General features: G+C 44.3%; 1 protein-coding gene across 9 annotated transcripts in view; it reads right to left on the reverse strand.

The window, feature by feature from the left end:
• LOC148148371 (uncharacterized) overlaps positions 1 to 22513 on the reverse strand; it is an 83017-nt gene that overhangs the window by 23472 nt on the left and 37032 nt on the right. For 3 of the 9 annotated variants that reach the window (XR_015759247.1, XR_015759243.1, XR_015759248.1), the window contains one exon: positions 5581 to 5705. The exons of 5 other annotated variants lie outside the window; for them this stretch is intronic. The gene's annotated coding sequence lies outside the window, so the exon portion shown is untranslated. Of the gene's footprint in view, positions 1 to 5580; positions 5706 to 21823; positions 21976 to 22513 lie in introns of those variants that run through there. One more of the 9 variants, XR_015759244.1, reaches the window with a different exon arrangement.

The following is a 22513-nucleotide window of genomic DNA, read 5'->3' on the forward strand; positions in this document are numbered from 1 at the left end:
TTTAGACAATGACGATTTAAAGATCAATGCCAAAGGCTCAGCAATCTCCTCCCTGGCTTCCCAGAGGATCCTAGGATAGATCCCATCTGGCCCAGGGGACTTATCTATTTTCACACTCTGCAGGATTTCTAATAGCTCTTCCTTGTGAACCTCAATCCCACCCCTAGTCTAGTAGCCTGTATCTCAGTATTCTCCTCGACAACATTGTCATTTTCTAGAGTGAATACTGTCAAAAAATATTCATTTAGTGCTTCCCCTATCTTCTTTGACTCCACACACAACTTCCCACTACTATCCTTGATTGGCCCTAATCTTACTCTCGTCATTCTTTTATTCCTTAAATACCTATAGAAAGCCTTAGGGTTTACCCTGATCCTATCAGCCAACAACTTCTCATATTCCTCCTGGCTCTTCTGAGCTCTCTCTTTACGTCTTTCCTGGCTACCTTGTATCCCTCAAGTGCCCTAACTGAGCCTTCACATCTCATCCTAACATAGCCTTCTTGTTCCTCTTGACCAGAGATTTCACTTCCTTTGTAAACCACGGCTCCCGCGCTCTACAGCGTCCTCCCTGCCTGACAGGTACATACTTATCTAGGACACACAGTAGCTTTTCCTTGAATAAGCTCCACATTTCTAATGTGCCTATCCTCTGCAGTTTCCTTCCCATCTTGCCCAATTGCATCGTAATTGCCTTTCCCCCAGCTGTAACTCTTGCCTAGTGGTATACACCTATTCCTTTCTATCACTAAAGTAAACATAACAGAATTGTGATTGCTATTACCAAAGTGCTCACCTACTTCCAATCTAACACCTGGCCGGACTCATTACCCAGTACCAAATCTAATGTGGCTTCACCCCTTGTAGGCCTGTCTACATACTGTGTCAGGAAGCTCTCCTGCACACACTGGACAAAAACTGACCCATCTATAGTACTCGTACTATAGTGTTCCCTGTCAATATTTGGAAAGTTGAAGTCCCCCATGACAACTACCCTGTCTCTCTCACTCCTTTCGAGAATCACCATTGCTATCCTTTCCTCTACATCTCTGGAACTATTCGGAGGCCTATAGAAAACTCCCAATAGGGTGACCTCTCCTTTCCTATTTCTAACCTCAGCCCATACTACCTCAGTTGACGAGTCCCCAAACATCCTTTCTGCAACTGTCCTTGACCAACAATGCCACACCTCCCCCTCTTTTACCATCTTTTCTGTTCTTACTGAAACATCTAAATCCTGGAATCTGCAACAACCATTCCTGTCCCATGTCTCCGAAATGGCCACAACATCGAAGTCCCAGGTACCAACCCATGCTGCAAATTCACCCACCTTATTCCGGATGCTTCTGGTGTTGAAGTAGACACACTTCAAACCAACATCTTGCTTGCTGGTGGCATCTTGCATCCCTGAAACTTGATTTTGGACCTCCCTACTTTCAACCTTTTCTATACTCGAACTACAATTTTGGTTCCCATCCCCCTGCTGGATTAGTTTTCTCCTTGTTTACTCCTTGTTTAGAAGGGAAACTGGAATAAACCAGTTAATTATAGACCAGTGACCCTGACATCATAGCTAGTGCCCTCCATACTAGGTGAACCTCCTGGTGAACCTCGTTTGCACCCTCTCCAAAACATCCACATCCTTTTGGCAATGTGGTGACTAGAACTGTGTGCAGTATTCCAAATGTGGCTAAACCAAAGTCTTATACATCTGTAACATGACCTGACAACTTTGGTACTCAATACCCCGTCCGATGAACGAAAGCATGCCGTATGCCTTCTTGACCACTCTATTGACCTGTGTTGCCTCCTTAAGTGTACAATGAACCTGAACACCCAGATCTCTCTGCATATTAATTTTCCCCACGGCTTTTCCATTTACTGTATGGTTCGCTCTTGAGTTGGATCTTCCAAAATGCGTCACCTCTCATTTGCCCGGATTGAACTCTATCTGCTATTTCTCTGCCCAACTCTCCAAACTATCTATATTCTGCTGTATTCTCTGACAGTCCCCTTCACCATCTGCTACTCCACCAATCTTAGTGTCATCTGCAAACTTGCTAATCAGATCCCCTATACCTTCCTCCAAATCATTGGTGTATATCACAAACAGCAGTGGTCCCAGTATGGATCCCTGTGAAACACCACTGGTCACAGTTCTCCATTTTGAGAAACTTCTTTCCACTACTACTCTGTTTCCTGTTGCCCAGCCAGTTCTCTATCCATTTAGTTGGTACACCCTGGACGCCATGCAACTTCTCCATCAGTTTGGCCATGGGAAATCTTATTAAATGCCTTACTGAAGTCACTGTATATGACATCTACAACCCTTCCCTCATCAATCAACTTTGTCACTTCCTCAAAGAATTCTGTTAAGTTGGCAAGACATGACCTTCCTTGCACAAAACCATGTTGCCTGTCACTGATAAGACCATTTTCTTGCAAATGGGAATAGATCCTATCCCTCAGTACCTTCTCAGTATCTGGAGCGGGTGCAGAGGAGGTTCACCAGGATGTTGCCTGGTATGGAGGGCACTAGCTATGAAGAGAGGTTTAGTAGATTAGGATTATTTTCATTAGAAAGATGGAATTTGAGGCGGGAACTGACTGAGGTCTACAAAATCATGAGAGTTATAAACAGGGTGGATAGCAAGAGGCTTTTTCCCAAAGTAGGGGTCTCAATTACTCGAGGTCATGAGTTCAAAGTCAGAGTGGAAAGGTTTAGGGGAGATATATGTGAAACTTTCTTTACACAGAGGGTGGTGGGAGCCTGGAACATGTTGCCAGCAGAGGTGTTGAGGTGGGCACGATAGCGTCATTTCAGATGTATCTCGACACTGTGGGACATCAGCAACAAGAGAATTACATTCAACAACAATCAGTAACATCATGGCCTGAATAATCCCCATCCTGCCATTAGCACTAAGGATTCAAACTGATTCAACAAAAAATGCAGGAGGATAGAAGGTAATTTTCTGTATGGTTGGTCATGGAGCACAGTGAGGATGCAGTTTACAGTGGGGGAGGGGAGGGCAATGACTGACTTTGAGAGTGCCTGAGCTAAGATGATGGGATGTCAGGAGGTCATCCATTCTTGCTGCAGGAATGTTGTCCCGCAGCATTTGAATATTTTACAAGGACTCCTGAGCAATTTGATGAGTTTACAGCTCTACCTCAGTTTCTCTGTCAGAATTCCTGCCCATCATTTTCCAGCAGGTGTCATGGGGAAAGGGAAATGGGAATCCAACCTTCTGTTTTTTTTTTCACCCAGGACTTAATCTTCTCTTGAACAATACCTGGTGTTACTTTCTGCTCAGTAAACACTGAGATCTGATCAGGGACAATTAATTTTTGATTCTCTATCGTTCTGCTTTACGACCTCAGGGATTTTCATGGACCTATCTCTTGGTGGAATCCCACAAGCACTGTGTTCCACCATCTCTGGTTAGTGACTGTGTCAGGGATTGATGGAATCAGGGGTTTAATGCTAGCAATGCTGCCTATACGGACAATAATGTTATACCTGACACTGAAAGTGGGATCTGAATGTCACTTTGATCTGCAAGATTCTTTGTAAGATGTATTTATGAAAGCACATTTGAAAGACAAATATATTTCTATATGTTTATTTTTGTTTAAAATATTCTGAGCTTATATCTTATCCTGGTGGAGAGTGAGGTGCTATCTTTTCAACTGTTGTAAAAGTTTTAGATTCCTATGTTGTATATTTGGATTAATCTGTTCTCAGGTGATAAATGAATCTTTTTTTAAATGGCTATAGGGTTGATGTGTGTACATGTAAATGTCTGTTGATGATTTTGATTCAATAAATTGGATTATAAAGGGTGGAATTTATTCGTACCCATTTTTGTTATGTTGATTCACAAGATCTGGGTGTAACGTGTTGTGTCAATATTTATTGCACATCCCGAGTTGTGGTCTTGAACTCCTGCAGCCCATTTGTGTACGGACATCACAAATACTAAATTGAGTCAACAGTTTAAAAGATGGTACTTAACATTCTCATCATGGCTTTTAAAGGGTTGTTCTCATGAGCACAGAAATGAACACAAACAATGAGAGTAACCTGATCTGGATCCTACTCTGTCAGTGTTCTTCCACCGATGGGCTGGAAACAGTGGATATCTGTATACATTATCATTTAACTAGCTACAAAGGTATTTGGGCCAGGAGATGTTGGTGTCGACAGCTTCGGCTTTTGAAGGACAAAGTGATTTGTAGAGCCACTCTCACGGCAGAGGCGTGACCATGCCTGAACATAATGGACTGTTAGAGTAAGGAAGCAACTTGGTGTCAATAGTGTCTCAGTAGGTAGCACTGTATACCTCTGGGTTTGACAAATGTCCACCCCTTGCGTTTGTGCAATTAGTCCAGGCTGACGCTCCAGTGGCACTGAGGGAAGGCCTTCTTTTGGATGAGGAAACCATGATAAAGAGAGAGTTGGAGTACATCAGCCTTACTGGCCCAGAAAATAATCCAGCAGCATCAATTTTCTCAATTTCTGGCAGAGTTTCACTCAGTGAGATTCATGTTGGATCGTCTACCATGACCCCTGTCAGTTTTTCTCAAACAATCTTCAGCCTGTTAATGATGCAACTCCATCCATCCCATGGAGTCAGGTGATGGAAGAAGTGGAAGTTCTCCCAGCTTCTGGGACTTTGCCAGAATTTGGAGCCATATCAGTTCCTGCAAGCTGGGAACAGCCCCTCACTCTGTGGTTCTGCCTCATTATTATAGACGGAAGTGCCCATAAAGGGAAGCTCAGACCCCATTTCACTGACAGGGACTGGGAGGTGCTGGTGGACAGTGCTTTCTCCTGCTAACATCCTCTCACCACAGACATGGTCAGTCTGGATGTAGTTGGAGACCTAAGGCAGTGCAGTCACTCAGGTTGAATGCAATGTCTGGGAGTGCAGACAAAGCTGAATGATCTTCTGTACTTTGCAAGGATAAGGGCATATTTTGTCTCTGCTACCACACTGTCACAGGGCCACCACTTACTTTGAATATGTCACTGCATACGTCTCTCATCAGGGCTCGTGGATCACCATGCTAACTATTGTAAGGCTCATTTTCCCTTCAATAGCTCCCACCTACCACATTGTCCCAAACTATTAGCCCTTCCTGCTATCTGTGCTTCCGACTGTCTCACTGGGGAGAGTGCAACACCTCTCCTACCCCAGCATCACAACTAACTGTCTTCTCATTCACTGCCATAGAACTAAATACCTCCCTTTGCCTCAAAGCAGAGGAAAGCAAAGTTTCATAACCAGGTAGAGAAGGTGAAGATTCATTATGGATGATGGAAATAAAGCTCATTTGAGGGAAAAAGTTACTTGAGTTGGCTGACAGAGACCATGATCACTCCTATAGGGGGTGTGGAGACCTCCCTGCTCTTTCATTGCAGCAGTGCCAACCTATTCTTAATCTGCACAAACCTTCATCCCTTTTACACAACTCATTCCCTCTCGGGCCTAGTGACAAAATGTGAACATTTGCCAAGCGAACCAGTGCTAGGGAGCTTCAGTTCCACATCCAGTTCCACTGGCAATGCTTTCACCTGTACTGAGGCTGGTACCTCAGTGGGTACTCTATCCGGAATCAGGAGAAGAGTCAGGTCAGTCCATCCTGACAGCTCTCTGTGGCTGGTTGAGGAAGACCCCAGTAGAAGACATCAGGACTGCACTAAGATAAATGGGGAGGGAAAGGAAGACAATAACTTACAAGAGACACATAGATGGCACAGATGATACAGCATTGTCGATAGCCTTGCACTTCTGTACATATATGCTAATAAGATGCTTGCTCTGGTGATTTTAATGCTGTCAGACCTGATGAGCTTATACCCATTTGAGAGAAAGTGACCTCTTCCCACATCGCAAGGGTAAATGAAGTTGCAATGGCCAAACATTGCTCATTGTTCTTCAGCAGCTGATTCCTCTCATGATGATAGCATCAGACTGGATCCTTGATCCACCGTGTTACATAGAACATAGAACATAGAACATAGAAAAATACTGCGCAGTACAGGCCCTTTGGCCCTCGATGTTGCACCGATCCAAGCCCTCCTAACCTACACTAGCCCACTATCCTCCATATGCCTATCCAATGCCCGTTTAAATGCCCATAAAGAGGGAGAGTTCACCACTGCTACTGGCAGGGCATTCCATGAACTCACGACTCGCTGAGTAAAGAATCTACCCCTAACATCTGTCCTATACCTTCCACCCCTTAATTTAAAGTTATGCCCCCTCGTAATAGCTGACTCCATACATGGAAAAAGGTTCTCATGGTCAACCCTATCTAAACCCCTAATCATCTTGTACACCTCTATCAAGTCACCCCTAAACCTTCTTTTCTCCAATGAAAACAGCCCCAAGTGCCTCAGCCTTTCCTCATACGATCTTCCTACCATACCAGGCAACATCCTGGTAAACCTCCTCTGCACCCGTTTCAGTGCCTCCACATCCTTCCTATAGTATGGCGACCAAAACTGCACATAATACTCCAGATGCAGCCGCACCAGAGTCTTATACAACTGCAACATGACCTCAGGTCTCCATAACTCAATTCCTCTACCAATAAAAGCCAGTACGCCATATGCCTTCTTCACCGCACTATTTACCTGGGTGGCAACTTTCAGAGATCTGTGTACATGGACACCAAGATCCCTCTGCTCATCCACACTACCAAGTATCCGACCATTAGCCCAGTACTCCGTCTTTTTGTTACTCTTACCAAAGTGAATCACCTCACACTTACCTACATTGAATACCATTTGCCATCTTTCTGCCCAGCTCTGCAACCTATCTATATCCCGCTGTAACCTGACACATCCTTCCTCACTGTCAACAACTCCACCGACTTTCGTATCATCCGCAAATTTGCTCACCCAACCTTCCAGCCCCTCCTCCAGGTCATTTATAAAAATGACAAACAGCAATGGTCCCAAAACAGATCCTTGCGGAACACCGCTAGTAACTGCACTCCAAGATGAACCTTTACCATCAACTACTACCCTCTGTCTTCTTCCAGCCAGCCACTTCCTAATCCAAACCTCCAACTCACCCTCAATGCCATACCTCCGTATTTTTTGCAGTAGCCTACCATGGGGAACCTTATCAAACGCCTTACTAAAATCCATATACACCACATCTACCGCTTTACCCTTGTCCACCACCTTAGTCGCCTTCTCAAAGAATTCAATAAGGTTTGTGAGGCATGACCTGCCCTTCACAAAACCATGCTGACTATCCTTGATCGCATTATTCCTATCCAGATTTTCATAAATCCTATCCCATACAATTCTCTCTAAGACTTTGCCCACAACAGAAGTGAGACTCACCGGCCTATAGTTACTAGGGTTATCCCTACTCCCCTTCTTGAACAAGGGAACCACATTTGCTATCCTCCAGTCTACTGGCACTACTCCTGTAGACAACGAGGACATAAAAATCAAGGCCAATGGCTCTGCAATCTCCTCACTTGCTTCCCTAGGATATCCTAGGATAAATGCCATCAGGCTCAGGGGACTTATCTATTTTGACCCTTTCCAGAATTTCCAACACCTCTTCCCTACATACCTCAAAGCCGTCCATTCTGATTAATTGTGACTCAGTATTCACATTGGCAACAATGTCCTGTTCCTGAGTGAATACTGACAAAAACTATTCTCCCCAATCTCTTCAGCCTCCACACGCAACTTCCCACCACTATCCTTGACTGGACCTATTCCTACCCTAGTCATTCTTTTATTCCTGACATACCTATAGAAAGCCTTAGGGTTTTCCCTAATCCTACCAACTAAGGACTTTTCATGTCCCCTCCTTGCTGCTCTTAGCTCTCTCTTCAGATCCTTCCTGGCTACCTTATAACTCTCAATCGCCCCAATTGAACCTTTACGCCTCATCTTTACATAGGCTGCCCTCTTCCATTTAATAAGGGATTCCAATTCCTTATTAAACCATGGCTCCCTCACACGACCCTTTCCTCCCTGCCTGACAGGTACATACTTATCAAGGACACTCAATAGTTGCTCCTTGAACAAGCTCCACATATCAAATGTGCCCATGCCTTGAGGCCTACTTTTCCAAGCCACACATCCTAGGTCGTGCCTCACCGCATCATAATTTCCCTGCCCCCAGCTATAACTCTTGCCCTGCAGTGCACACTTTTCCCTCTCCATCACTAGAGTAAAAGTCACCGAATTGTGGTGACTGTCCCCAAAGTGCTCACCTACCTCCAATTCTAACACCTGGCCTGGTTCGTTACCCAGAACCAAATCCAGTATGGCCTCACCTCTTGTTGGCCTGTCTACATATTGTATCAGGAAACCCTCCTGCATACATTGGACAAACACCGACCCATCTAACGAACTCGAGCTATAGCTTTCCCAGTCAATATCTGGAAAGTTAAAGTCCCCTATAACAACCACCCTATTACTTTCACTCTTCTCCTGAATCATCCTTGCAATCCTTTCTTCTACGTCTCTAGGACTATTAGGAGGCGTGTAAAAAACTCCTAACAGGGTGACCTCACCTTTCCTATTCCTATCCTCAGCCCAAACTACCTCAGATGGCGAGTCTTCATCCATCGTCCTTTCCACTGCTGTAATACTATCTTTGACAAGCAATGCCACACCTTCCCCTCTTTTACCCCCACCTCTGACCCTACTAAAACATTTAAACCCTGGAACCTGCAACAGCCAATCCTGTCCCTGTTCTACCCATGTCTCCGTAATAGCCACAGCATCGAAATCTCAGGTACAAACCCACGTTGCAAGTTCACCTACCTTATTTCGTATATTTCTTGCATTGAAGTATACGCACTTCAAGCCACTTTCCTGTTTCCAGGCACCCTCCTTTGAGATTGATGCCATGTTCCTAACCTCCCTACACTCCAGGTCCTGCACCCTTAAGCTGCAGTCTAGGTTCCCAGGCCCCTGCAGAGTTAGTTTAACCCCCCTCCCCCCAAGAGCACTAGCAAACCTCCCCCCAAGGATACTGGTGCCCCTCAGGTTCAGGTGTAAACCATCCTGTTTATAGAGGTCCCACCTTCCCCAGAAAGAACCCCAGTTATCCAGATACCTTGTGGGTGGCACAGTGGCACAGTGGTCAGCACTGCTGCCTCACAGCGCCTGAGACCCGGGTTCAATTCCTGCCTCAGGCGACTGTGTGGAGTTTGCATGTTCTCCCCGTGTCTGCATGGGTTTCCTCCGGGTGCTCCGGTTTCTTCCCACAGTCCAAAGATGTGCAGGTCAGGTGAATTGGCCATGCTAAATTGCCCGTAGTGTTAGGTAAGGGGTAAATGTAGGGGCATGGGTGGGTTGCGCTTCGGCGGGTCGGTGTGGACTTGTTGGGCTGAAGGGCCTGTTTCCACGCTGTAATGTAATCTAATACCGGAATCCCTCCCTCCTGCATCATCCCTATAGCCACACATTTAACTGTTCTCTCTCCCTATTCCTCGACTCTCTATCACGTAGCACCGGTAACAAACCAGAGACAACAAAAAGAGAAAGAAAGGAGAGATTAAAAAGACAGAAAATCAACAGTGAGAGCAGAGAGAAATATAGTGACTGAGATAGATGAAAAGGAGATAGAATTCAAACTTGAACTCCAAAAACGGATGGAAATGAAACAACATGGATTGGTCATAGACAGGTTTAGATTAAGAAAGAAAATGAGTAATAACTTGCAGGATGATTCTAATTCCAAGGAGGAGTTGTTTTAATCAGGAGTCTGGGAATGAAGTCAAAAGAGATTTCACCTCATTTGAGAAGATATTTGGGTAGATGAAATAGTCAAAAGATGTTTGGACCTTAGTGTTATGGGAAGTTTTGATGATTACAACTTTGTCTGTGAATGCTAGCGTGTCAGAAGAACAATCTGCAGAATAGAAAGCTGTCAAGAAGGTGGGATTCATTACAAATCAGCTTGTACTTGAAGCTTATCAATTGATGCTTAGGATCACTAGAAAGGAGCCGAAGCAGAGCTGAATGAAATTTGCAAAGGAAAAATAAATTCTGTGGGGTTGTTAGTTTAGATCACTAATGAAAGAGAAAACAATTCGAAAATGCCATGCAACAATTCAGAAGTAGAACTTTTGAAAACCTAAAAGATGACTGTCAGGTGTCAGAGGTGAAGAGAAGCAGTTGTTTTAGCAGATACCTATTGTACCTCACACAGATAGGGCTGCAGTCATGTGAAAAACTGCAAAGAAATTAAAGCAATAGGAAATCTGCTGATGAAAGAAGAACCAGTTTTAGGGAGCAAATATTAAAAGAACAATGTTCGAATAAAAAAGTGATAATGCTTCCATTGTAAAAGAAAAAAAAATTGGGCATACTAATGCCCAGTATTTGAAGTTAAATAGAAGACTGATTGCATTACAAGGGAATGGTGGCACAGTGGCTCAGTGGTTAGCACTGCACAGCACCAGGGTCCCAGGTTCGATACCAGCCTTGGGTGACTGTCTGTGTGGAGTTTGCACATTGTCTGCGTGGGTTTCCTCCCACAATCCAAAGATGTGCAGGTCAGGTGAATTGGCCATGCTAAATTGCCCATTGTGTTAGGTGCATTAGTCAGAGGGAGATGGGACTGGTTGGGCTGAAGGGCCTCTTTCCACACTGTAGGGAAGCTAATCTGAAGGAAAGTGGCATCAGGAAAATTAATAGCTGTGAAAATGGTGCCAAAAGAATTTTTTTTTGAATGTACAAAGAAAGGAGAGATGTCTGATGACAGTCTTGAAAATTAATTTTTGAAGCTCGATAAGGAGTATCAGATTGCTGAGGTTCTGAGTATATGGGGTTCCAAACTAGCCTCATTATACAGAGGGTTTTTTTTAGCAGGACTGAACGATGAAAAGCCTTTCAGCAAGATAATATTAAGTTAGAGAGCCCATTCATCAGTCTACTAACAGCTGGGAAACTGCTGTTCTTGAACCTGTTGGTACGTGTTCAAGCTTCAGTACCTTCTGCCTGATGGAAGAGGTTGCAGGACAGCCTTTTGATAATAGCAGCCTTTCCGCAGCAACAAGACCTGTAAATGAAGTCCATGGATGGGAGGTTGGCTTCCGTGACGGTCTGTAGTTTTTTACATTCCTGAGCAGAACAGTTGCTTACCAGGCCGTTATGCCCCGGACAGTATGCTTTCAATAGTGCATCTGTAGAAGTTGGTGAGGGTCCTTATGGACATGCCAAATTTCCTGAGCCACCTGGGGAAGAAGAAGCATTGTTGTGTCTTCTTAACCGCTGCATCTACATGGGAGTCCAGGACAGGTTGTTAGTTAATGTTACTCTGAGGAACTTGATGCTCTCAACCTCTGCTCTGTTGATGTAGATGGGGGCATGTTCTCCTCCTCTCTTTCTGACGTCAATTATCAAAGAACAAAGAAGAAAGAAAATTTACAGCCCAGGAACAGGCCCTTCGGCCTTTCAGGCCTGAACCGATCCAAATCCACTGTCTAAACCTATTGCCCAATTCCTAAGCATCTGTATCCCTCTGCTCTCCACTTACTCATGCATCTGTCCAGATGGACCTTAAATGAATCTACCGTGTTTGCGTCTACTACCTCTGCTGGCAATGCATTCCACGCACCTACCACCCTTTGTGTAAAGTACTTGCCGCATATGGGCAGCACGGTGGCACAGTGGTTATCACTGCTGCCTCACAGCGCCAGAGACCCGGGTTCAATTCCCGCCTCAGGCGACTGACTGTGTGGAGTTTGCACGTTCTCCCCGTGTCTGCGTGGGTTTCCTCCGGGTGCTCCGGTTTCCTCCCACAGTCCAAAAATGTGCAGGGTCAGGTGAATTGGCCATACTAAATTGCCCGTAGTGTTCGGTAAGGGGTAAATGTGGGAGTATGGGTGGGTTTTGCTTCGTTGGGTCGGTGTGGACTTGTTGGGCCGAAGGGCCTGTTTCCACACTGTAAGTAATCTAATCTAATATATCCTCCTTTTCACTTCTCACCTTGAATATGTGACCTCTTGTTATTGAATCCCTAACCCTGAGAAAAAGCTTATCTCTATCCACCCTGTCTATACTCTTCATGATTTTGTAGATCTCAATCAGGACCCCCTCAATCTCTTTTTTTCTAATGAAAACAATCCTGACCTATTCAACCTCTCTTCATAGCTACACCTTCCATATCAGGCAACATCCTCATAAACCTTCTCTGCACCCTCTCCAAAATGTCCACATCTTTTTGGTAATGTGGCGACCAGAACTGTACACGGTATTCTAAATGCGGCCGAACCAAAGTCTTGTACAATTTTAACATGATCTACCAGCTCTTATACTCAATATCTGTCCGATGAAGACAAGCATACCATATGCCTTATTGACCATTCTATCCACCTGTGCAACCACCTTCAGAGTACAATGGACCTGAACTCCCAGATCTCTCTGCTCATCAGCTTTTCCCAAGGCTCTTCCATTTACAGTATAGTTCACTCTAGAATTATACTTCCCAAAATGCATCACCTCACATTTGCCTGGATTGAAAACTATCTGCCATTTCTCCGTCCAACTCCGTCTATCTATATTCTTTGACAGTCCCCTATGCTTTCTGCTACTCCACCAATCTTAGTGTCATCTGCAAACTTACTGATCAGACCACCAATGCCCTCTTCCAGATCATCTATGTATATTACAACCAACAGTGGCCCCAGCACTGATCTCTGTGGAACACCATTGTCACCTTTCTCCATTTGGAAAAACATCTCTATGAATCTATTACTCTATGATGTGGAGGTGCTGGTGTTGGACTGGGGTGGACATTCTATTGGAAATCGCACAACACCAGGTTATAGTCCAACAGGTTTATCTGAAATCACAAGCTTTTGGAACACTGTCTTCGCCTGACGAAGGAGCAGTGCTCTAAAAGCTTGTGATTTCAAATAAACCTGTTGGACTATAACCTGGTGTTGTGTGATTTCTAACAATGGAAACTCATTGTGGTCCTTGGAGGTCAGTCACCACAACTCCAAGACATCTCTGCAGATGTTTGTCAGGGTAACGTCCTTGGCCCTACTGTCTTCAGCTGCTTCATCAATGAACTTTCCTTTATTCAGCTTCATACACTCAGAGATCACTCAGAGATCAAATCCAGAGTGATCCAGAGAGATCAAATCCAAGCGAGTATATTGTTCAGGGAATTTGGGGGCAGCTTGGGAATTCAGTGCAGATGGGAAGAGGTGCTTTTTGCTTGTTTTTTTTGGTTCATAGATTGTATTTTTTTTAAAACAGGACACATTGAAGCCCAGGATCATGGGCTCATCACAAAACTGTAACTTTACAGGTAAACTGAAAGATCATTGGTTGGTGATAAATACGAATTTGACCATTATAGGATACTTTAAGGATGAAAGTTGTGACGATGCTGCCCCTTTAACAAGGTTTTATTGTCCTTGGTTTATTTTCAAGTGGGGTTGTAAAGGCAGTGGTGCCGAAATGGCTGACCAAAACTGCCTAAGTCAACAATCAGAGGAGGCCTTTTGATTTTTTTTTTCAAAAACATTGGCACAATGAAAGTGGAGTGGCCAGTTTTCCCACTTCAGGGATTTTTCTATGTTCGGTTTTCGCAAGGAGTCAGAAAAACTGCTGGGAAGCTAGAGGAGCAACTACAGTGAAAAGAGGTCCCACGCTTCAATAGAGGTCTTGCCTGGACTTCCTCTCTGAAATCCCTCCAGCCTGTTGAGCCCCTGTGTTTGAATTTACCTTTTGCCAAGGGGTGTGTTTCTGGGATGTTGCGGGGATTGGAACAGCTCCTTCATTAAGTTGCGATAGAACAGTTGGGTTTTCAAATAGTTAAGTTATTCTAAATTCTACTTCCTTTTGTTCATGTTTCAACCATAGTGTTTAAATAATTTCTGTTTTGTTTAAAGCTGAGTGGTTTGAGCAGCTGCATCACTCCACTTCACATCTGCCTTTAATATAAGAAAATGTAGAGTCTGGGCTACCTTCTTAAAACATTTTGAGGGGATCTGGCCTGGTCCATAACAAGGTAAATAGGGGAAAAATGTATAGGCTACAAGCAAAAGGACCAGTACAAATTTCTAAAAATTAAATTAAACAATTTAAATTGGAGATGCCTGGCCTGGGGAAACGTTGTCCCTGCACGATGTGGGAGCAGGTGGACCCTATTGTGGTAATGAGTGACTACCTGCAGCAAGTGTTGGTTACTTGAGGAACTCTGGCTTAGAGTTGATAAGCTGGAGTCTGAGTTTCAAACACTGTGACACATCAGGGCAGAGGAGAGTTACCTGGACACTATTTAAGGAGGCAGTCCCACCCCTTAGATTAACCACTTTGAATTCACTCAATGCTCAGGACAGGAGGGTGTAACTGTGAGCAAGGCAGGTGCAGAGATCCGGAAGGTAGTGCTGAAGGAGCCGTAGCCCTTGAGTTTATGGAACAGGTTGAAGATTCTCACTCCCTATGTGGGCAACTGTCGGAGCTTTAGGGAGGTCGTGCAAACTGACCATAGCGCCATGGTACAGGGAGGCAATCAGGAGCAGGGAGAAAAGAGAAATGCCATTGTAATTGGGGATAGTATAGACAAGGGGGACTGTTCTTGGTGGCCAGGATCAAGAATCCTGAAGGCTGTGTTGCCTGCCTGGTGCCTGGGCTCAGGATATCTCATCTGGCCTGTAGAAGGACTTGAGGTGGGAGGGGAAAGATCCAGTTGTTGTGGTCCATGTAGGTATCAACGATATAGATAGAAAGAAGAAAAAGGTTCTGCTGAGGGAATATGAGCAGCTAGAGGCTAAATTAGAAAGCAGGGACAAGAGGTAGTAACCTCCATCTAACGACCTGACCCACAAGCGAATTGGCACAGAGTCAACAAGATTAGAGGTAAATGCATGGCTCAAAGATTGGCGTGAGAGAAACAGATTTGAATTCGTGGGACATTGACACCAGTGCTGGAGTAGGAGGGAGTTGTTCCGATGGGATGGTCTCTACCTGAATCATGCTGGGACCACAGTCCTGGTGAATGGCATAAAGTAGGGTTTTAAACTAAATAGTCAGCGAAGGGCAGTGGTGATATGAGTGGCATGAAAAATTATGGAAAAAAGTTAAATGTGGGGAGGGCTCAGCAGAGTCTAGAATTTCTAGAATAAGTAGAGTCATAGAGTCATAGAGATGTACAGCATGGAAACAGACCCTTTGGTCCCACCCGTCCATACCGACCAGATATCCCAACCCAATCTAGTCCCAACCTGCCAGCACCCGGCCCATATCCCTCCAAACCCTTCCTATTCATTTACCCATCCAAACGTCTCTTAAATGTTGCGATTGTACCAGCCTCTACCACATCCTCTGGCAGCTCATTCCATACACATACCACCCTCTGCATGAAAAAGTTGCCCCTTAGGTATCTTCTATATCTTTCCCCTCTCACCCTAAACCTATGCCCTCTAGTTCTGGACTCCCCCACCCCAGGGAAAAGACTTTGTCTTTTATCCTATCCATGCCCCTCATAACTTTATAAACTGCTATCAGGTCACTCCTCAGCCTCCGATGCTCCAGGGAAAACAGCCCCAGCCTATTCAGCCTCTCCCTGTAGCTCAGATCCTCCAACTCTGGCAACATCCTTGTAAATCTTTTCTGAACCCTTTCAAGATTCACAACAGCTTTCCAATAGGAAGGAGACCAGAATTGCACACAATATTCCAACAGTGGCCTAACCAATGTCCTTTCAGCCGCAAACAATGTCCTTTCAGTCCCAACTCCTGTACTGAAAACTCTGACCAATAAAGGAAAGCATACCAAACGCCTTCTTCACTATCCTATCTACCTGCAACTCCACTTTCAAGGAGCTAGGAACCTGCACACCAAGTTCTCTTTGTTCAGCAACACTCCCTAGGACCTTACCAATAAGTGTATAAGTCCTGTCCAGATGTGCTTTCCCAAAAAACAGCACCTCGCATTTATCTGAATTAAACTCCATCTGCCACTTCTCAGCCCATTGGCCCATCTGGTCCAGATCCTGTTGTAATCTGAGGTAACCCTCTTCGCTGTCCACTACACCTCCAATTCTGGTGTCACCTGCAAACTTACTAACTATACCTCTTATGCTCGCATCCAAATCATTTATGTAAATGACACAAAGTAGAGGGCCCAGCACCGATCCTTGTGGCACTCCACTGGTCACAGGCCTCCAGTCTGAAAAACAACCCTCCACCACCACTACTCTCTGTCTTCTACCTTTGAGCCAGTTCTGTATCCAAATGGCTAGTTCTCCCTGTATTCCATGAGATCTAACCTTGCTAATCAGTCTCCATGACTTGTCTTTACTGCACTTCTTAAAGCGTGGCACAACGTTTGACAACCTCCAGTCTTCCAGCACCTCACCTCTGACTTTCGATGATACAAATATCTCAGCAAGAGACCCAGCAATCACTTCTCTAGCATCCCACAGAGTTCTTGGGTGCACCTGATCAGGTCCTGGGGATTTATCCGCTTTTAACCATTTCAAGACACCCAGCACTTCCTCCTCTGTAATCTGGACATTTTGCAAGATGTCACCATCTATTTCCCTACAGTTTATATCTTCCATATCCTTTTCCACAGTAAATACTGATGCAAAATATTCATTTAGTATCTCCCCCATTTTCTGTGGCTCCACTCAAAGGCCATCTTGCTGATCTTTGAGGGGCCCTATTCTCTCCCTAGTTACTCTATTGTCCTTAATATATTTGTAAAAACCCTTTGAATTCTCCTTAATTCGATTTGCCAAAGCTATCTCATGCCCCCGTTTTGCCCTCCTGATTTCCCTCTTAAGTATACTCCTACTTCCTTTATACTCATCCCATTTTCCAGACGTCCCTTTACCTGCGACATCTGCCTCCAATCAGCTTTCGAAAGTTCTTGCCTAATACCGTAAAAATTGGCCTTTCTCCAATTTATGACTTCAGCTTTTAGATCTGGTCTATCCTTTTCCATCACTATTTTAAAATGAACAGAATTATGGTCGCTGGCCCAAAGTGCTCCCCCACTGACACCTCAGTCACCTGCCCTGCCTTATTTCCCAAGAGTAGGTCACGTTTTGCACCTTCTCTAGTAGGTACATCCACATACTGAATCAAAAGATTGTCTTGTACACACTTAAGAATTTCCTCTCCATCTAAACCTTTAACACAATGGCAGTCCCAGTCGATGTTTGGAAAGTTAAAATTCCCTGCCATAACTACTCTATTATTCTTACAGATAACTGAGATCTCCTTACAAGTTTGTTTTTCAATTTCCCTCTGACTATGAGGGGGTCTATAATACAATCCCAATAAGGTGATCATCCCTTTCTTATTTCTCAGTTCCACCCAAGTAACTTCCCTGGATGTATTTCTGAGAGTATCCTCCCTCAGCACAGATGTAATGCTATCCCTTATCAAAAATGCCACTCTCCCTCCTCTCTTGCCTCCCTTTCTATCCTTCCTGTAGCATTTGTATCCTGGAGCATTAAGCTTCCAGTCCTGTCCATCCCTGACCCATGCTTCCATAATTGCTATGATATCCCAGTCCCATGTTCCTAACCATGCTCTGAATTCATCTGCCTTCCCTGTTAGGCCCCTTGCATTGAAATGAATGCAGTTTAATTTATTAGTCCTACCTTGTCCCTGCCTGCCCTGACTGTTCGACTCACTTCTGTTTTTAGCTGTACCCGTCTCAGATCAATCTCTTTCCTCACTATCTCCATGGGTCCCACCACCACCACGCCCCCCCCCCCCCCACCTTACTAGTTTAAATCCTCCCAAGCAGTTCTACCAAATTACCCTGCCATTATATTAGTCCCCTTCCAATTTAGCTGCAATCTGTCCTTCTTGTACAGGTCACTTCTACCCCAAAAGAGATTCCAATGATCCAAAAATGTGAATCCTTCTCCCATACACCAGCTCCTCAGCCATGCATTCATCTGCTCTATCTTCCTATTCCTGCCCTCATTAGCTTGTAACACTGGGAGTAATCCAGATATTACTACCCTTGAGGACCTCCTTTTTAAATTTCTGCCCAACTCTCTGTAATCTCCCTTCAGAATCTCAACCTTTTCCCTTCCTTAATCATTGGTTCCAATGTGGACAATGACTTCTTGCTGGCCCCTCTCCCCCGTGAGAACATTCTGCACCCTCTCTGAGACATCCTTCATCCTGGCACCAGGGAAACAACACACTATTCTGCTTTTTCTCTCCAACCACAGAAACATCTGTCTGTAGCTCGGACTACGGAATCCCCTAACACAATTGATCTCTTGGAAGCCAACGTACTCCCTCGTTGCATTAGAGCCAGTCTCTACATCAGAAACTTGACTGTTTGTGCTACGCTCCCCTGAGAATCCATCACCCCCTACATTTTCCAAAACAGCATACTTGTTTGAAATGGGTATATCCACAAAACACTCTTGCCCTAGGTGCCGACCTCTTTCACCCTTCCTGGAGTTAACCCATCTATGTGACTGTATCTGAGACTTTCCCCCCTTCCTATAACTGCCATCCATCACATACTGTTGCTGTTGCAAATTCCTCATCGCTTCTATCTGTCTCTCCAACCAATCCACTCGATCTGATAAGATTCGCATCCAACAGCATTTATGGCTGATATAATCCGCCATAAACTCTTAAACTCTCTTTAAACTCCCACATCTGATAAGAAGTACATATCACTGCAAAGGCCATTTTTGCTCCTTCACAATCTACAGACCCAGAAATTAACACCGTCTTATTCCTCTACAAACACTGCCCCAGGTTAAGTTAATAGTTATGGCTTATATTTTAAGTTTAATCAAGAGACTGATCTCCAAAAACATATAATCAAGAAATAATCCACTGTACTCACTACTGCAGCTTTTCTCTTGGACAGACTTAAAACAATAATTAACTTACCTGATTCTGTGCTGTGAACTTTGCCCAACAGTTCCTTCAAGATTAGTTGTGAATTTTACTGTTTGTTAATTTTCCCAGATGCACTCTGATGTCCAGCGATACATGAATTCAAACAGCAAAGGCGGTAACTGTGCACATTTTCTTTCTCTCTCTCTCTCTCTCTCTCTCTCTCTCTCCTGCACTGTCCTCACCATCTGCTTCCTTTGTCTGTTCTTCTCCCTTTTAAACTGTTGTTGTGCTTTGACAAGAGAGGTCATATTTGACAAATCTCTTATAAGTCTTTGAGGAGGTAACACGCAAGTTAGACAGCAGACAGCAAGTGGACATGTTGTATTTGGATTTTGCAAAAGCTTTTGTCAAGGTGCTGCACAGGAGGCTGCTAATTAAGATAAGATCCCATGATGTTAGGTGCAAGGCACTGGCATGGGTAGAGGATTGGCTGACTGGCAGAAGACAAAGAGCGGGGATAAAAGGATCTTTTTCAGGATGGTAGCTGGTGACTAGTGGAGTTCCACAGAGTTTGATGTTGGGACCACAACGATTCACGTTATACATTCACAATATATATAAACAAACTGAGAGCATTGTTTCAAAGTTTGTAGATGATACAAAGATAAGTGGAGGGACAGGTAGTGTTGAGGAAGCAGGGAGCTGCAGAAGGCTTTGGAAGGCTAAGAAAATGGGCAAAGAATTGGCAGAAGCAATACAATCTGAGAAAGTGTGAGGTTATACACTTTTGTATGAAGAAAAGAGGCATAGACTATTTTCTAAATGGAGAAAGGCTTCTCCAATTTGAAGCACAAATGGTCTTGGGAATCCTAGTTCAGGATTCTTTTAAAGTTAATGTATAGGTACAGTTGACTGTTAGGAAGGCAAATGCAATGTTGGCATTCATTTCAAGAAGGCGAGAATACAAGATCAGAGATGTACTGCTGAGGATGTATAAGTTTGTATAAGGCTTTGGTCACACTGCATTTGTAATATTGTGAGCAGTTTTCGGCCCCATATTTAAGGAATGATGTGTTGTTGTTGGAGGACATCCAGAGGAGGCTTACCAGAATGATCTGGAGATGAAGGGCTTATCATATGAGGAGTAGTTTGGGACTCTGGGTCTGCACTCAATAGAGTTTAGAAGGATGAAGTGGGATGTGATTGAAATATACAGGACACGGAGAAATCTGGATAATTGGACATGGGGAAGATGTTTCCATTCGTAGGTGAGACTAGGACCTGAGGGCACAGCTTCAGAGAGAGAGGACAACCCTTCAGAATGATATGAGGATGGATTTCTTCAGTCAAGGGGGTAGTAAATCGATGGAACTCATTGCCACAGGTGGCTGTGGAGGCCAAGTTATTGAGTGTATTTCAGACAGAGATTGATGGCTTCTTAATTGGTAAGGGGATTAAGGGTTACAGAGTAATGAGGGTAATGAGGTCAGGAGCTGAGTGGCCCTGGTGGAACCCAAACTGGGCATCACCGAGCAGGTTATTGCTGAGCAGGTCTGCTTGACAGCACTGTTGATGACACCTTCCATCACTTGATGATCGAGAGTAGACTGAAAGGATGGTAATAGGCTGGATTGGACTTGTCCTGCTTTTTATGTATGGAACTACATGGGAAATTTTTCACATTGTAATGTACATGGCAGCACTGTAACTGCATTGGAACAGCTTGGCTAAGGAGCAGCAAGTTCTCGAGTTCTCTGTTGCCAGAATGCTGTCAGAACCCAAAGTGTTTGCACTACCTTCAACTGTTTTTTGATATCATGTGGAGTGAATCGAACTGTCTGACGGCTGGGGACCATCGAAGGAGGCCGAGATGGATCATTCACTCAGCACTTCAAGCTGAAGATTGCAGTGAATGCTTCAGCCTTATTTTTTACACTGATGTGTTGGGCTTTTCCATCATTGAGACTAGGGATATTTGTGGAGATTCCTCCACCAGTGAGCTGTTTAATTGTCCACCATGATTCGTGACTGAATGTGGCAGCACTGCAAAGCTTAGATCTGATTCGCTGGTTGAGGGACCACTTGGCTCTGTCTTTCACTTGCTACTTGTGCTATTTCGCATGCAAGTAGCTACTGTTTGGTAGCTTCACCAGGTTGGCACCTCATTTTTAGGTTTGCCTGGATCAGCTCCTGGCATGTCCTCCTTCACTCTCCATTGAACCAGGGTTGATCCCCAGGTTTGATGGTCATGGTTACGTTTGTTTTAACTATCTTTCATTGTTCCTTTTTTGTGTAATAAACATATGTTCCATTGTTAAAGAACACCTCCAGCCTCATGTGAATATTTTTCAGTGACTAACCATTACCTTAACCAATTACAAAGATTCAATGAACTGCACGGGTTCAAGACGACAGCTCCTTCTCAAGGGAATCTAGGAGAGGCAATAAATACTGGCCGAGCCAGCAATGTTCACCAGCCCACCAGTGAATACAAAACCGCATGAACATCAAGCCAGGTATGACTTTGGCACCTGGTTTGTCCAGTATTATGATCATTTGGGATCATAACACCATGGAATTGGCAATCTTTTGACTACCAGAAAGTCTTTTAGGATCTTGCTTGACAATTTGCTATACCCAGATAGCTTTGGAGCATTTTAAAAAACAAAATCCTCCATCAGGCCTTTTGGTATGACTTAGCAATAAATAATGGTAAGTTAACAATGCTTGACACAATAAATATCTGCCATGGTTAGATGCTTTTTGCTGGAAGAACATTCTCAGCACTAGGTTATTACATATATTCTGCTTTCAGCTCTTCAGCCTGTCATTTGGATCAAGTGTCTTGTAACTTCGTTTCGTCCTCCAGATTCTGACTTAATCATACCGCATAATTTTTATTTAAAAACATTGAATTTGAAATGGACTCATCGCAATTCCTTCCCATACTGAGAAGAGAAACAATCTGAGAATTTCTCACGTGTTCATGTGAGAGCCAAAGCCTCCTTTTCAATCGTGGAACATCACTTCTCTGTTTTAGTTAGAGTTATTGAAGCATAATGCACTGGCCATCCCTTGCCCTCTTCCTGGACCTGCAGCAAGACTTCTCCTTGTCCTGTTGTAGATGCATCAACTGCAATTATAATTGAAAACCTATACTGGAAAGTGCTGACACTTCGCAGATCTCCAAACTGGTTGTTAGCTTCAGGGACTGTGATCATGTGGGAACTGATTAGATTAGATTACATTACATTACAGTGTGAAAACAGGCCCTTCAGCCCAACAAGTCCACACCGACCCGCCGAAGCGCAACCCCTTACCTAACACTATGGGCAATTTAGCATGGTCAATTCACCTGACCATCTTTGGACTGTGGGAGGAAACCCACGCAGACACGGGGAGAACGTGCAAACTCCGCACAGTCAGTCGCCTGAGGCGGGAATTGAACCCGGGTCTCCGCCACCGTGCCACCCACAAACTGCTGTGATAATTTCTTGTTTGTGCTGGATTTCCATTGCTGTCTTGACCTGTTCCGTGTGTGAGTATGGGATCTCCCTTGGAGTGACCAAACAGTGATGTTTAGTGTCAACCTGTCGTAATCTAACACTAAACTTTCAACTTGCCCAGTGTTCAGAATAACCCCAGGAATTCATCCCAAAATCAAGTCTCCA

The sequence above is a fragment of the Chiloscyllium plagiosum genome, unplaced genomic scaffold, assembly GCF_037043375.1.
Source record: "Chiloscyllium plagiosum isolate Xiang-an unplaced genomic scaffold, Cpla_swu_hap1 HiC_scaffold_13, whole genome shotgun sequence".
Taxonomy (NCBI): domain Eukaryota; kingdom Metazoa; phylum Chordata; class Chondrichthyes; order Orectolobiformes; family Hemiscylliidae; genus Chiloscyllium; species Chiloscyllium plagiosum.